Genomic DNA, 14,599 nt, shown 5'->3' with positions numbered 1-14,599 from the left:
CACTACAGTCGTGCACCACCACACCCAGCTAATTTTTGTATTTTTAGTAGAGACGGGATTTCATCATGTTGGCCAGGATGGTTTCGATCTTTTTGACTTCGTGATCCACCCACCTCGGCTTCCCAAAGTGCTAGGATTACAAGTGTGAGCCATCATGCCTGGCCTCCTTCTATTAAACCTCCGCTCTTAACCTCACTCCTTGTGTGTCCATGTCCTTGATTTCCCTGGCATGAGACAATGAACCTCAGGTATCCCCCCAGGCGAATGATGCCACTTCACTGGGAGTACAGCAATGAATAAAGTCTGGCCCCTCACAGCTGGGTTCATGGTCTGGGAGGTGGCAGGGGAAGCAAACAAGTAAACAACTAACTCTAAACAAGGCAGAAGAAAATCAGCACTAAATATAGGCATCTGAGTGGGAAGAACAGGGAGGCGGGAGCAATTAATGAGGGTGAAGGAATGAGAGAAACCTTTATGGCGGGTTTTCAGGGCCTCACTCTAAGCCCACAACAGTAAACTATCAATGGAGGCAGCAGCCCATGCACCCAAAGTGCTGTAAGCACTTGGAGCCTGGGTCACCCAGGGGCAGCTCGGCCCCTCTGAGGGAAAGGGACCCTCCCCTGGGGCAGGGAGACTGTGACCCTTGGCAAGGATGTGGGGAGGGGACAGATGATGGGCCAGATTGGCCCCAGGGGGTGAAATGTTGCTACTGATCAGAGGCGTCAGTTGTAAGCACTTCCTCAGTCCCAGGTTGGAGCGGGGAAGAAAAAAGATAAGGGGCTGCCAGCTCCAGGAAATGAGGGTGAGGGTCTCAGCTAAAAGGGGAGGAGAGAACGAGCATTTATTGAGTGCCTCAGGTGCCTGGCATCACAAAATCATTATCTAATGTTTGTAACAGCAAATTTTTTCTTTTCTTTTCTTTTCTTTTTTTTTTTTTTTTTTTTGAGACGAAGTCTTGCTCTTGTCCCCCAGGCTGGAGTGCAGTGGCACAATCTTGGCTCACTGCAGCCTCTGCCTCCTAGGTTCAGGTAATTCTCATGCCTCAGCTTCTGGAGTAGCTGGGATTACAGGCGTGCACCACTACACTGGCTAATTTTTGTATTTTAGTAGAGACAGGGTTTTGCCATGTTGGCCAGGCTGGTCTCGAACTTCTGACCTCAAGTGATCCTCCTGCTTTGGCCTCCCAAAGTGCTAGGATTACAGATGTGAGCCACCACACCCAAACTAACTGCAAATATGTATTGAGCATCTACTATGTGTCAGATACTGTTTCAGGCACTAGGAATACAGTGGGGAGCAAAACAAAAATCCTGCTCCTCCTCATGCACAAATACTTGACATAATTTCAGTGATAAATATTTATCAACAGTATTAAGTACTGTAAAGAAAAATAAATGGAAAAAGAATGAAAGGAGGTACTTAGTCCATTTCACAGTGCTATAAAGAACTACCTGAGGCCAGACACGGTGGCTCATGCCTGTAATCTTAGCACTTTGGGAGGCTAAGGTGGGTGGATCACTTGAGGTCAGGAGATCAAGACCAGTCTGGCCAACATGGTGAAACCCCATCTCTACTAAAAATACAAAAATTAGCCGGGCATGGTGGTGGGTGCCTGTAATCCCAGCTACTCAGGAGGCTGAGGCAGAAGAATCACTTGAACCCAGGAGGTGGAGGTTGCAGTGAGCCAAGATTGCACCACTGCACTCCAGCTTGGGCGACAGAGGGAAACTCTGTCTCAAAACAAAACAAAACAAAACTATCTGAAACTGGATAATTTATGAAGTAAAGAAGTTTTACTGACTCACAGTTCTGCAGGCTTAACAGGAAGCAAGACTGGAAGGCCTCAGGAAACTTACAATCCTGGTGGAAGGCGAAGGGGAAGCAAGCACATCTGACCATGGTAGAGCAGGAGAGAGAGCGAGAGCAAAGGGGGAAGTGCTACACACTTTCAAACAACCAGATCTCATGAGAACTGACTCACTATTAGGAGAATAACAAGGGGGATGTCTGCCCATGATCCAATCACCTCCAATCAGGCCCCTCTCACAACATGTGGGGATTACAATTTGAGATGAGATTTGGGTGAGGACACAGAGCCAAGCCACATCAAGGTGCTATTTTTCCTTTTTTTTTTTTTTTTTTTTTTTTTTGTCAGGGTTTCGCTCTGCTGCCGAGGCTGGAGTGCAGCGGTGCAATCATGACTCATAGCAACCCCAGCCTCCTGGGCTCAGGCGATTCTCCTGCCTCAGGCTGCCGAATAGCTGGGACCACAGGTGCATGCCCACCTCACCCAGCCAAGAGGTGCTATTTTCAAAAGATCATTAGGGAAGGCTTCCTGGAGGAGGTGACATGAGAGCAGAGACCTGAATTAGTAAAAGGAAGAGCCTTACATTTATTGAGAGGTGTTTATCTTCCCCGGTCTAAAGATGTAGAAACAAATCTCAGAAAAATACTCTGGCTTTCCCAAGGTTACAAAGTTTCTAAGCCCTTCTCTAGGGAGAGATTCTGGGCTCAGGTTCACACTCAGAGGCAGCACCTGAGCTTTGGACCCACCTTTAACTGACAGCTGTGGTCTCACAGCTCTTAGACCACACCGCTTGGTAAGAGGCCAGCCCACTGTTTTATTTCTTCCCCTCCCCCTTCTCGTCCTTCCTCCTTTCCCTCCTTTTCCCCCTCCTCGTTCCTTCTCTCTCTGCTTCTCCTCTTCCCCCACCTGCTTCTGTCTTCCTTTTACAGCATTTTATTATAAATACTGCAACGTGCACAACACATAAAGGTTCAGTTCAGTGCACAACTCTAGGGAGAACACCTGAGTAACCAGCACCCAAGTGAAGAAACAGGCAAATTAATTTCTGCTGTTTAAGCCACCCAGTCTGTGGAACTTTGTTAGGCGCCCCCAACCCCCCACTCCCAGAAGCCTTTATGTGTCGCCTCCCATTTTCTTATTTTTGGTAACTTCCTTGCTTTCATCATTTTACCATTTGTATACACGTCCTTAAACAATAGTTTGGTCTTGCCTAATTTTGAACTTTATATAAATGGTATAGTTCTGTATATGTTATTAGTGCCTTTCTTCTTCCACTCAGTATCATGTTTACAAGATCTGTCCACATTGCTGGTGTGTTAGTCTGCTGGGGGGTTAGGGGTGCCTAACAAAGTTCCACAGACTGGGTGGCTTAAACAGCAGAAATTAATTCTCTCACAGTTCTGGAAGCTAGAAGCCCAAGATCAAGGTGTTGGCAGGGTTGGTTTCCCCTAAGGTCCTCTCCTTGGCTTGTCAACAGCTACATTTTCTCTGTTTTTACATGGTCTTTTCTCTGTGCATGTCTGTGTCCAGATTTCCTCTTCTAATAAGGACATCAGCCATATTGGATTAGGGTCCATCCAATAACCTCATTTTAATTTAATTACCCCTTTAAAGACTCAATCTCCAAATATGGTCACACTTTGCAGTACTAGGGGTTGGGATTTCAACATACAAATTTGGAGGTAGAAGTGGGGGATATAATTCAGCCCCTAACACTGGAGGTATTGGTTGGTGCAAAAGTAATTATGGTTCTTGCCATTACTTTCAACGGCAAAAAACCACAATTTCTTCTGCGCCAACCTAATAACTGTAGTTGATTCATTTTCATGACTGCATAGTATTCTATTGCATGAATATACCACAGTGTGGATATCCATTCTTCTGTTGATGGGCACTTGAGTTGTTTCCAGTTTGGGACCATTACAGACAATGCTACCTTGAACATTGTTTTACCTGTAACTTGGTGCTGATGTGCATGAGTTTCTCTAGGGTATGTAACTAGAAAGGAAGAACTGAGTCATAAAGTATACTTATCTTCAATTTTAGGAGTATGCCATTTTCCAAAGTGGTTGCACCAATGTCCCCACTCCCCAGCCATATATTCTCATATCTTGGTTGCTCTACTTCCTCATCAGCACTTGGCATTGTAAACTAAAAATAAAATTCTAAGCCCCCCAACTGACTGAATGGAGCCCCCACTCTTGGCCAACAGGACTTAAAAACTGAGTTCCTGGTCATGACGAGACAAGAGGTCATATTGCAATTTGGACACAATAACTGAGCAGCATTGTATTTATTTATTTATTTTTTAGAGACAGGGTCTTACTCTGTCACCCAGTCTGGAGTGAAGTTGCATGACCATAATTCCCTTGCAGCCTCCAAGTCCTGGGCTCAAGTGATCCTCTCACCTCAGCCTCCCAAAGTGCTGGGATTACAAGTGTGAGCCACTGCATCCAGCCCAACTGATCAGCTTTAATGTTAAAATAGAGATAATAAGACTGACAGAATGGACTCTTTATGACTATATCAAACTATAAACAACACCTAAGGCCACGCAATGCAAGGGTTAGGTCACTACGCTCCACTACACTTAAAAAATAAACTCTGTTCCAACCGCCACAATGTTTTTCTTTTTCTCCAGCAGCTAAACAAGCACTGCCCTTGAAATAAGCAATATTAAAATAATCTGCAACTCAATCCACTGCCAGATGCTACCTAACTGACCCCCTGTTCCACCAGACATAACTACAGCTTTGATTGGACAAGAGTTATTTCAGTTAACTTTCTCCTGATGAGAAGACCACCAACCATGGACTGGTCTGGCTGGTTTACAGAGACTGCACACTTGAGTGCCTTTGTGTCCTGAAAAGACCTTTTGACATATAGAGCCTAACTGTACTACATTTAAATGTTACATTTAAAAGTCTCCACTGCAAAGAGAACATGGGTCATATGTAACATGCATGTTTATTCAATTATGCATGTATTAGGACCACCTCCATGAATATTCATAGCTCCTCCTGTATCCTGTTGAATACCTATACTTGGCCAACCATTCAGCTTAAATTCCTGTCTTACCCTTCCCTCTCTCCCTTGAAGTGTGTGTTTCTGGGCTTCGACCAAGGCTAACACTTCCCAGCCTGTCAGAATGGCCACCTTGCTGGCTATAACCCTTTATAAGAAACAAAGCTCTCCTTTCCAAATTAATATATTGATTGAGTTTTCAGTTAACAGCATTATCAGACTTCTCAGTGTTAATTGTGAGGTGGTTTTGTATTCCCCTGATGATTAAAGATGTTGAGTACATTTTCACATTCACCATTTGGAGCTCCTAATTTGCAATGCACCTGTTCAAGTCTTTTGCTAGCTTTTCTAATGTCTTTTTAAAATTTGTTAATCTCTTCACTTTCTATGCTCATGGCAATTTTATTCTAAGAGCATAATTAACACTTTCCTGCCACTGCACCTTCGTCAGGACCATTTGATCCACACTGAAAATGTGTATTAACTTGAATCTCAGAGAGCAAGTGTTGGAGGCTTCATCCCTTCCTTCTTGAAAGCCCTTCGGCTTCTTATGGAAACATTCCACCCTTCCCCTCCAATTTCCTACCTCCACAAGTGGATACAGCCTCACTTCCTACTTAACCTGCTGCTACACCACCCTCACTGGATTATGAAAGTTGAATGCAATCATGTGTAAATGTCCAGCATGGTCCTGAGAACCCTGTATGGTATTAGTAAATATGACTTCCCTTCCTCCTTCTTGTTGTTGTGCAGAACGGAAGATGAGCAACAGCCAAGAGTACCATGTACTGAGTGCTCCTGAGTGTTAGGTGGTATGCTGAGTTATGGATTTTACTTGGGGCAGTAATGGCCTCCCCCTTGCCTTTCCTGCTTGGAACTTGGAGCTCTAGCAAGCATCTTGGACCATGAATTGTGGCCCTAAAGGATAAAAGAGCCCGGCCGTCTGCCACAATGGAGCTACCAGACAAGTCCTTAAAAGACAACTTGTTTCATGTGAAAGACAAATAAACCTCTATCATCTTAAAGCCACTGTTATTTGCTTTTCTATGATACAAAACAGAGCCTAATCTTGACTCTTAACGAGAAATACATATTTTCAGTTCATTACAGACATGTGTTTGGTTGAGCCAAATTTTCCTGTCTCTATGAAAATCATTTTTGCTGGTCAGTAAATGATAATACATTTAAATGTCCACACTAAAATTTATATTTTTCAAACAGCCCATTGGGTATTTTCATGTGATATAAGTAATTGAGACATAGGGCCTTAAGTAGCTAAGACACTGGTATTCCCTATGATAGAAAGCATCCTTGCTCTTTATAAGAGGATATCTTATTTAAGCAAGCACACAAAGGTAATATGTCAGGATACTGAGGAGGTAATGAATTCATTTTTCTTTAATTGAATTAACAGCAAGTATCCACAGAGCTCTTCCTGTCTAAGTTAGCCAGACTGAGTGTATCGAGACAGTTTAAGGTGAAACTCTCAAGCCATGGTCCCTAGTCTCCATGACTGGAATGAGATAAAGATATAGGTAATGTCACTGTCATATAGCAGGCTAATGTGTTTGGTCACTGTGTTAGTCCATTTTCACATTGCTATAAAGAACTGCCCGAGATTAGGTAATTTATAAAGAGGTTTAATTGACTCACAGTTCTGCATGGCTGGGGAGGCCTCAGGAAACTTACAATCATGGTGGAAGGCAAAGGGGAAGCAAGCGCCTTCTTCACAAGGCGGCAGTAAGGAGAATGAATGCAGGAGAAACTACCAAACACTTATAAAGCCATCAGATCCCGTGAGAACTCACTCACTATCACAAGAACAGCATGGAGAAAACTGCCCCCATGATTCAATTACCTCCACCTGGTCTCTCTCTTGACACGTGAGGATTATGGGGATTACAATTCAAGATGAGATTTTGGGTGGAGACACAGCCAAACCATATCAGTCACTGAATCATTATTAAAATAGGAGGTAGTACATACATGCATGCATACACACACACTAATGAGGAGGTTGAAGAGTTTAGAGAAAGGCAATGTGATGCAGGGGTGAACACTATGGATTCTGATTTAAGGCCCTGGATTATTCATTTAATCTTTCTGAGCCTGTTTCCTCATCTGAAAAACAGTGGCTCTTAAAACAGATGTATTGTGAGGATTAAATGAGGAAATGCATATAAAATGGCTGGCACAAAGGAAGCACTGAATAGATGTTCCATAAGGTGGGTTTGTTTTTATTTTTAACTTGTCAATAGGCTAATCTCGAGCAAAGACTAATCTGTCACTTCGGTAGAAGGCTTTACTCCAGGCCATTTGAGCTAACCCCCAGCCAGGCCATTTGAGCCAACCCCCAGCCAGGCCCATGGAGCGAGCCCGCTGAAGCCCTGATCCCAACACCCTGGCCTGCGGTGGGTCCCAGGACCCCTCACCTCCCCAAGGGAACAATGCTGCACATCACCAAAGCCCAGAAGAGCTTGCCGGTGTAAGTACAGATTAAGTTCCAGTTTTTATTTAAAGATCCTAATTTCTGGACATTTATTTTGGGGATTACAGTGGTGGCTTAAGCTTCTTTAAGACGTTTTAAGTTGAAGTCTTTCCTTCACTTGGCTGCTAAAGTTTAATTCAGTGTAATTATTTCATATGGCATCGACTATAATAGTTTCATAATTTCTAGTATATTAAGCACTTAATATGTTGTGTCATTTGAAATCACATATTAAATTCAGCAAAGTACATTTTAATGAGAGCTAAGTGGTGTGAAAATATTAATACAGTGTGATGTTTCATTTTGGTGCTCTGATTTTGTAGGTCTGTTCCTAATGCACAAATGCCTCACTCACCAGGTAAGGGGAATGCTGAGCTGCCTGAGGCTCCAATGGGTGTCTGACAATACTGATATTCCTGTCTTTTGTTGTATAGCAATTTACAGTGGCATTTCAATGGAGCCTCACAACCCTGTATGGTAAGTAGAAAAATCATCACTTCCATTTTAGAGACGAGAAAACAGGGTCAGCAACTGGAAGAGACTGGTGACCCACCTAGTCACAGTTGATGAGACATAAATATGGACCTTCTTGGCTGAAAGCCATTGCAGTCTTCCCCTGTACCACTGCTGCGGTCACTGTAGCCTTGGCAGGGAGTGATGTCTGGACTCCAGGGCAGCCAGGATTTGGAGGAGGTGTGACACTTTTCCTCCCATCCTTGCAATCCCACACAGGGAAACTGAGAGCTAGAGAGAAGCTGGCAGACCCCATGCTCAGACTTGGCAATTCCTCTTTTTGCACCTTCTTTCTGAGCAAGTCCTCCACACCCTAAACCTAAGCGCCTTATGCCCTTAGGCCATCCTGGGACTGCCAGAAAAAAAGGTCTTGATGAAATAAATTACAGTCAACCCTCGATACAGCAACAGCTCAAAATAATGACGCATCAGTGGCAGGATTTAAGGCAAGAGTAAGAGGAGTAAGAGATTATTTGGAGAAAACACTCCAGAACCCCTCAAACTGTACTCCCATATTACATGTCGGTGTAAAGTGAGCCCTCGGAGTCAGAGAGATCTGAGAGCAAATTCCAGGACCGTCACTAACTAGCTGTGTCCTTAGATAGGTCACCTAACCTCTGTAGGCCTCGCCTTTCCCTATCAGTAAAAGAGGAATAATAACCAGCACTACCCCTGCACCCCCATGCTTATGTCTCAGAGATACTCACATGAAATAGGATGCCAGAAGACCCTGTGTTGGTCTTAAAGGGCAAGGAATCGTACTAAACTACGTAAACAGGTATTACTGAGTCTATGTAGTGTCCCGTCTCAAAACATAACTGCATCTTAACCAGGGCCTTTGGAAACTCAAATCCAAAGGATTAAAGACATCTGGGCAAAAATACTCCCCGTCGTGGCTAAAAGGAGCAAAACTTAGGGACTCCTCCCTACCCTGCTATTTTTACCTTAAAGAAAGTTAATTTCATGCAGATAGTTGCAAGACGAAGGAAAAGAAGAATAAGTAAGTGGTTATGTATTGAGCATTAGAATAGCCCAGGACTATTGTAAACACTTGGCATCAATCAGCTCATCCAATGTGCTAGGGCCTTTCACACCCAATCCTGCATTTAACCTTCAAATGACCCTGCAAAGCAGGCAGCACAATCACCATCCCACAGGTGAGGAAACAGATCTTTTAAGACATTCTGGGCACAAATATGAGATCTGGGGGAGAGCAAAAGGGGCAGCCTGGGCTGTGCAGGGGGCGGGGCGGGACCAGAGGGCTCCATTGAGGCCCGGCATCTGGGATGGATTAGAACTGATCTCAACACACCAGGGGCCACCTGAGCAGAGCAAGGGCTCTGGGCACACCGGGCTTACAAGTCTTAAAAGAAACTCCCTCTGAGAGGTCAGCTGGCCACAGCTGACCCTGTCTCTTCCCCCAGGCCACCCTCTGAGCTGTGGGCACACAGACCGATTTGCCTACTCCACCCCCCTTCAGCTTAACTTTGGAAAAACTCATTCACATTGAGGTGAATTAGGTGACAGAGTGCACTTCAAAAGAGATGTTATAAGAACAAGGCTTAACTCAGAGCATGAGCAGCTCACAGGAATTTCAGGCAGCCTGGGGGAGTGGGTCCTCCCCCACACTCAGGCCTCCTCCAACCCCGCTCTGGCCATGCTCTGTGTCTGAGGCCTTTGGAGCTTCAGGGTCAGGCATGTGAACTCAGCGCATTGTCCCTGTGCTACAATCCCAGGGCAACACCTCCTGAAACCACTAATGCCATTCCTCCCAGGCCTGCACATAAACAAGGTCACAGGGGCCTCTCTCCACATCCCCGCTCCTTCCTCCCTCCTTCCCTCCGGTGGGGCTGATGGGAGTCCCCAGCCCTTCCTGCTTCAAATAAAATGATACACGAAAACATGCAATGCTCTCTGGCTGTAAGAGAAACATTACATAATTTTAGAGAATGCTAAGAGTTCATGTCTTCACTGACATTTTTTCCATATGAAACAGCTCATTTCTTAATTGTTCGAAATAAAGTTGGCTCTGCTCTCTCCTACTCAGGTAGTGGGAAGTACCACCTCAAACAGGATAGGGGGACCACTCCTCATCTCTTGGGGTTCTGTAGTCCAGAACATTCAGGGAAGACTGCCAGGACTCAGTTCTTTTCAGGCCTGCAGAGTGAAGAGAAGCCAACAACTCTGAAGGCGGCAGGAGCCGGCTCCCACTGCAACTCCAAGCCTGCCCACCAGTCCAGTCCTCTCTGGCACCCACACTCTCCTCGCCTGCAATGCCTATTCCCTCAAGGCCTGTGGGGGCTTGGGACTTCCCATGAAGTCATGGTCCACTCGGCTCTCCCCTCCCTGAGCCCCTCCATGCTGCCTCCTCTCCTCCACCTCCATGCTGCATTCAATGTATCCCCTCCCCTTCACCAGCCTCCCGCTTCGTCTGTACTGGCCTTTGGAGCTCAGAGGCATGTTGTGATACAGTTCAGCAGGTCCCAGGCCCTAGATCCACAGCCGCCCCTGTGGGCTGATCCTGGGGCCCTCCATGGCTCCAGGATGACCAGCTTGCTTCACCCTTCTCAAAGAGAAAACAAAAACCCTCTTGAATTTTTACATCTTGCTAATTATTATTTTTTTTCATGGTACTGGGAGAATGCAGAATATCAGAAAATTACAATTATCCAAAAACGTCCTTCAGTTATCCAGCTGCAAGAATGCCAGCATTTCAATGCCGAAAAATGTCAAGGATCATCTCTAGGGTAGTTTCCTCACTTTGCAGAAGCTAAAACAGAACCAGAGACAGAGAGGTACAGGGAGCAGGCCAAGGTCACAAACAGTTCCAGGTGGAATGAGAACTAGAACTCAGATCTTTCTCCTCTGCAAAATTGCTCGACAAGAAAAAACAGACAAAAAATTGGCGGGGTGCGGTGGCTCACGCCTTTAATCCCAGCACTTTGGAAGGCTGAGGCAGGCAGATCACTTGAGGTCAGGAGTTTGAGACCAGCCTAGCCAACATGGCGAAACCCTGTCTCTACTGAAAACACAGACATTAGCCGGGGGTGATGGCACACACCTGTAGTTCCAGCTACTCAGGAGTCTGAGGCAGGGGAATCGCTTGAACCTGGGAGGAGGGGTTGCAGTGAGCCAAGATGATGCCACTGCACTCCAGCCTGCTGAAGAGAGTGAGACTCTGACTCAAAAAAAAAAAAAAAAAATTAGCCCAGCATGATAGTGAGCCTGTAGTCCCAGCTACTTGGGAGGTGGAGGCAGGAGAATCTCTTGAACCCAGGAAGCAGAGATTGCAGTGAGCCAAGATCACACCACCGCACTCCAGCCTGGGTGACAGAGTGAGACTCCATCTCAAAAAAAAGAGTCCAGACATGGTGGCTCACGCCTGTAATCCCAGCACTTTGGGAAGCCAAGGTGGGTGGATCACCTGAGGTCAGGAGTTCCAGACCAGCCTGGCTAACATGGTGAAACCCAGTCTCTACTGAAAATACAAAAATTAGCCTGGCATGGTGGCTGAGGCAGGAGAATTGCTTGAACCCAGAAGGCAGAGGTTGCAGTGAGCTGAGATTGCACCACTGCACTCCAGCCTGGGTGACAGATCGAGACTCCATCTCAAAAAAACAAACAACAACAAAAAATCTACCTCTGGCTCAAAGTAACACATGCTCATGTGGCCAGAAATGTTGAACCAATAACTAGGTGTATCTCATGCTAGTTTCCACAATAAGGCATTTATGAAACCACCAGCCCTACCTGTTCTAAATAAATGAATAAAAATGTGGATGCTAATTGAAGATTAGCATCGTCTCCCATCCATGTTAATGTGCTTTTTGGTTATTTGCAATTCTCTTTTGTAAATCTGAGGTAAACATCATTGTCCAAATTAGCTCTTTTCACTCAATAAAGGCCATATTAGCATTCTGAGGTTTGCGTTTGCCTACTGCTTATTTAGTAAGGTCAGATGAGAAGCTAGTCAAATGACTTCCATTTCACTTAAGAGGCCTACCGAGTGGGGAGAACTCAAGCCTCCAAAGCCCGAACTCCCTGGCAGTGGCTCCCCAGGTCCCTCCCCTCTCTCAGTACTGAGCCACAGCACTGCTGGGAGCAGCAACTACCACCACAGTGGTCTCCCGGGAAGGGCTGGCCCAGATGGGTGACACTGACTCAGGTGGTTGCAAGGTCCTCTGCCTGGATCTCGGTCCCCGTCCTCTCAGCGCTGCCGCCGTTATCATCAATGACAGCTCCAATGTCACCTTCTCTCTTGCCCCACTGAAGTGGCCATCATCCCCCAGGCACTTTCTATGCCACACTTTCACAGCACACGTCTTGGCATCCAGAGGGCTCTTTCATGTCTGCCTGACTCCCCTGCTGGAACCGAGCTCCATGACCATAGCAACCCTGCCCACTCACGCATCCCTGAAGCCCGGGTGCTGACACCACAGATGTTCAATATTTGTTGAAGGAATGGAAGTAGGAAGGAAAGTCTGAGCTGGTCAGGGCTTCTGGAGTAACTCTAACAAGGAAAGCGGAGGCTGCACTTGTGGTCTCAAATCTTTTCCAAACTCCACTGCGTAAAAAAAAAAAAAAAAAAAAAAAAAAAAAAAAAGTCTTTGAAACCAGACTCGCATCCAAATCCCAACTACTTTAACCAGTGGCAGGATCACTGGAGCTGATGGTTTAACCTCCCAGAGCCTGTTTGCTAAACTGCAAAATGGGGGAAATGATACCATTTAGGTTAAGCGCCTGGCTCTTTCTAAATGTTGGCTCAAACGGTGGTGACCCTTCTCAGACTTCCACCACTACTGGAAGTTTGCGTCCCAAAGCAGACACCCTCATCGCCTTGGCTCCGAATGCAGAGAGCTAGTTCCGAGAAGCCGAGGGGAAGCTGAAGGCGCGCCCTGGCCCACCCTCCCCACGATCCCCCGCCGCAACCCCTGTCGGCCCCTTCCGGCCCACAGTGGGTGGCCCCAGGCCTCGCTAGGGTCACGTCTCTCGGGTCCCCGCGCAGGGAAGGGTCCAACCAGCGACTCGCAACCTTTTCGGGGTCCCGAGTCGAACACCCGTGGGAATCCCATGGGCACCATGGCCCCTCGCTCCAAAAATGCTTTCGCGTCGCGCAGACACTGCTCGGTAGTTTCGGGGATCAGCGTTTGAGTAAGAGCCCGCGTCTGATCCCTGCGCGCCTCCCCGGCCCCAGTGGAAAGACGCGCAGGCAAAACGCACCACGTGACGGAGCGTGACCGCCCGCCGAGCGCGCGCCAAGGTCGGGCAGGAAGAGGGCCTATTTCCCATGATTCCTTCATATTTGCATATAAGATACAAGGCTGTTAGAGAGATAATTAGAATTAATTTGACTGTAAACACAAAGATATTAGTACAAAATACGTGACGTAGAAAGTAATAATTTCTTGGGTAGTTTGCAGTTTTAAAATTATGTTTTAAAATGGACTATCATATGCTTACCGTAACTTTAAAGTATTTCGATTTCTTGGCTTTATATATCTTGTGGAAAGTAAGAAACACCGTGCTCGCTTCGGCAGCACATATACTAAAATTGGAACGATACAGAGAAGATTAGCATGGCCCCTGCGCAAGGATGACACGCAAATTCGTGAAGCGTTCCATATTTTTACATCAGGTTGTTTTTCTGTTTGGTTTTTTTTTTTACACCACGTTTATACGCCGGTGCACGGTTTAACACTGAAAACACCTTTCATCTACAGGTGATATCTTTTAACACAAATAAAATGTAGTAGTCCTAGGAGACGGAATGGAAGGAGGTGGGGCCTAGGCAGATTGATCTCTGCGGTGCATTTTGCATCTAGCCCTCGGGCCCCAGTTTGCGATCTTTCCCATCTTGCCTCTGCTTCCCTCTGCACAATCCTGAGTATTGCAGTACCTTACACTTAAGGAAATTTCGTCTTGCCAAAGTTGATCCATTTCAGCTCCGAAACATAACAGGAACTAGTGCAACGATAAACGTATGAGGAACTTGCAATAAGAGTGACAGAATCCTTTGAATCAAAAAAAAAAAAAAAAGCCACCACTTAATGAGTATCTACCATATGTCAAGGGCTTCACCAATATTTCATTGAAATATTCCAGACCAAATAAATAAATAATAAAAGAAAAAAAGAAAAGGGGGAGGGGGCAGAAAAATAAAATAATGTTTAAAAAATTCCTGACGGCCCCACCCTGTGGATTTTACTGTTTTACTGTCATCATTTTACACCAATCACTGAGAGGTAAAGCCTGATAAGACTTACAGAGGCACAGACCCTGAAAAGATCAGGACCCAGGTCTCAGGTAATTGAGTTACAAAAACACAGTCCCGAGTGGTAAGACAAAGAGGAAACAAAGTCCAACCACGTTCAGATTTCCTGCGATGACTTAGGCAATGTTTTCTGAAATATCTTTCCAACAGAAAAATGGTGCAACTGCTTTGCTAGTGCTTCAGCATGCACGTGGGCCCTGCGGCCACTGGGACCTCAGTCGATCTGCCGGGAGCGGCCGCACAGCTCCCAGCCTCCAGGCGCGCCGCAGGAGGACTGTCAGGCTCGAAGCCCCGGAGTCACCCAGGGACAGCGGCGGGTACTCTACCAGCGGGCGCTGGGAGCTGCAGGGCAGCATTCCATTCAGGACTCATTCCTTTTCTCTTCAGTGGAGGTGAAATGATCCTTTCCAGGTAACAGCCGAGAATAGGGGACTGCGGGACATCTCCGCCTCTTCCTTGGCTCTGGGCCTTCGATGTAAGGCGTTAGAGGACAATC

General features: G+C 46.1%; 1 non-coding gene across 1 annotated transcript; it reads left to right on the top strand.

Annotated features, from left to right (window-relative positions):
• The first annotated feature begins 13,353 nt into the window (after positions 1-13,353).
• Positions 13,354-13,460, top strand: LOC112437377 (U6 spliceosomal RNA). Its single transcript, XR_003025996.1, has one exon. It is a non-coding gene; the product is annotated as a U6 spliceosomal RNA (small nuclear RNA).
• Positions 13,461-14,599: the final 1,139 nt, after the last annotated feature.

Source organism: Pan paniscus, chromosome 16 (assembly GCF_029289425.2).
Source record: "Pan paniscus chromosome 16, NHGRI_mPanPan1-v2.0_pri, whole genome shotgun sequence".
Taxonomy (NCBI): domain Eukaryota; kingdom Metazoa; phylum Chordata; class Mammalia; order Primates; family Hominidae; genus Pan; species Pan paniscus.
This window is presented reverse-complemented; position numbering and strand designations above follow the sequence as displayed.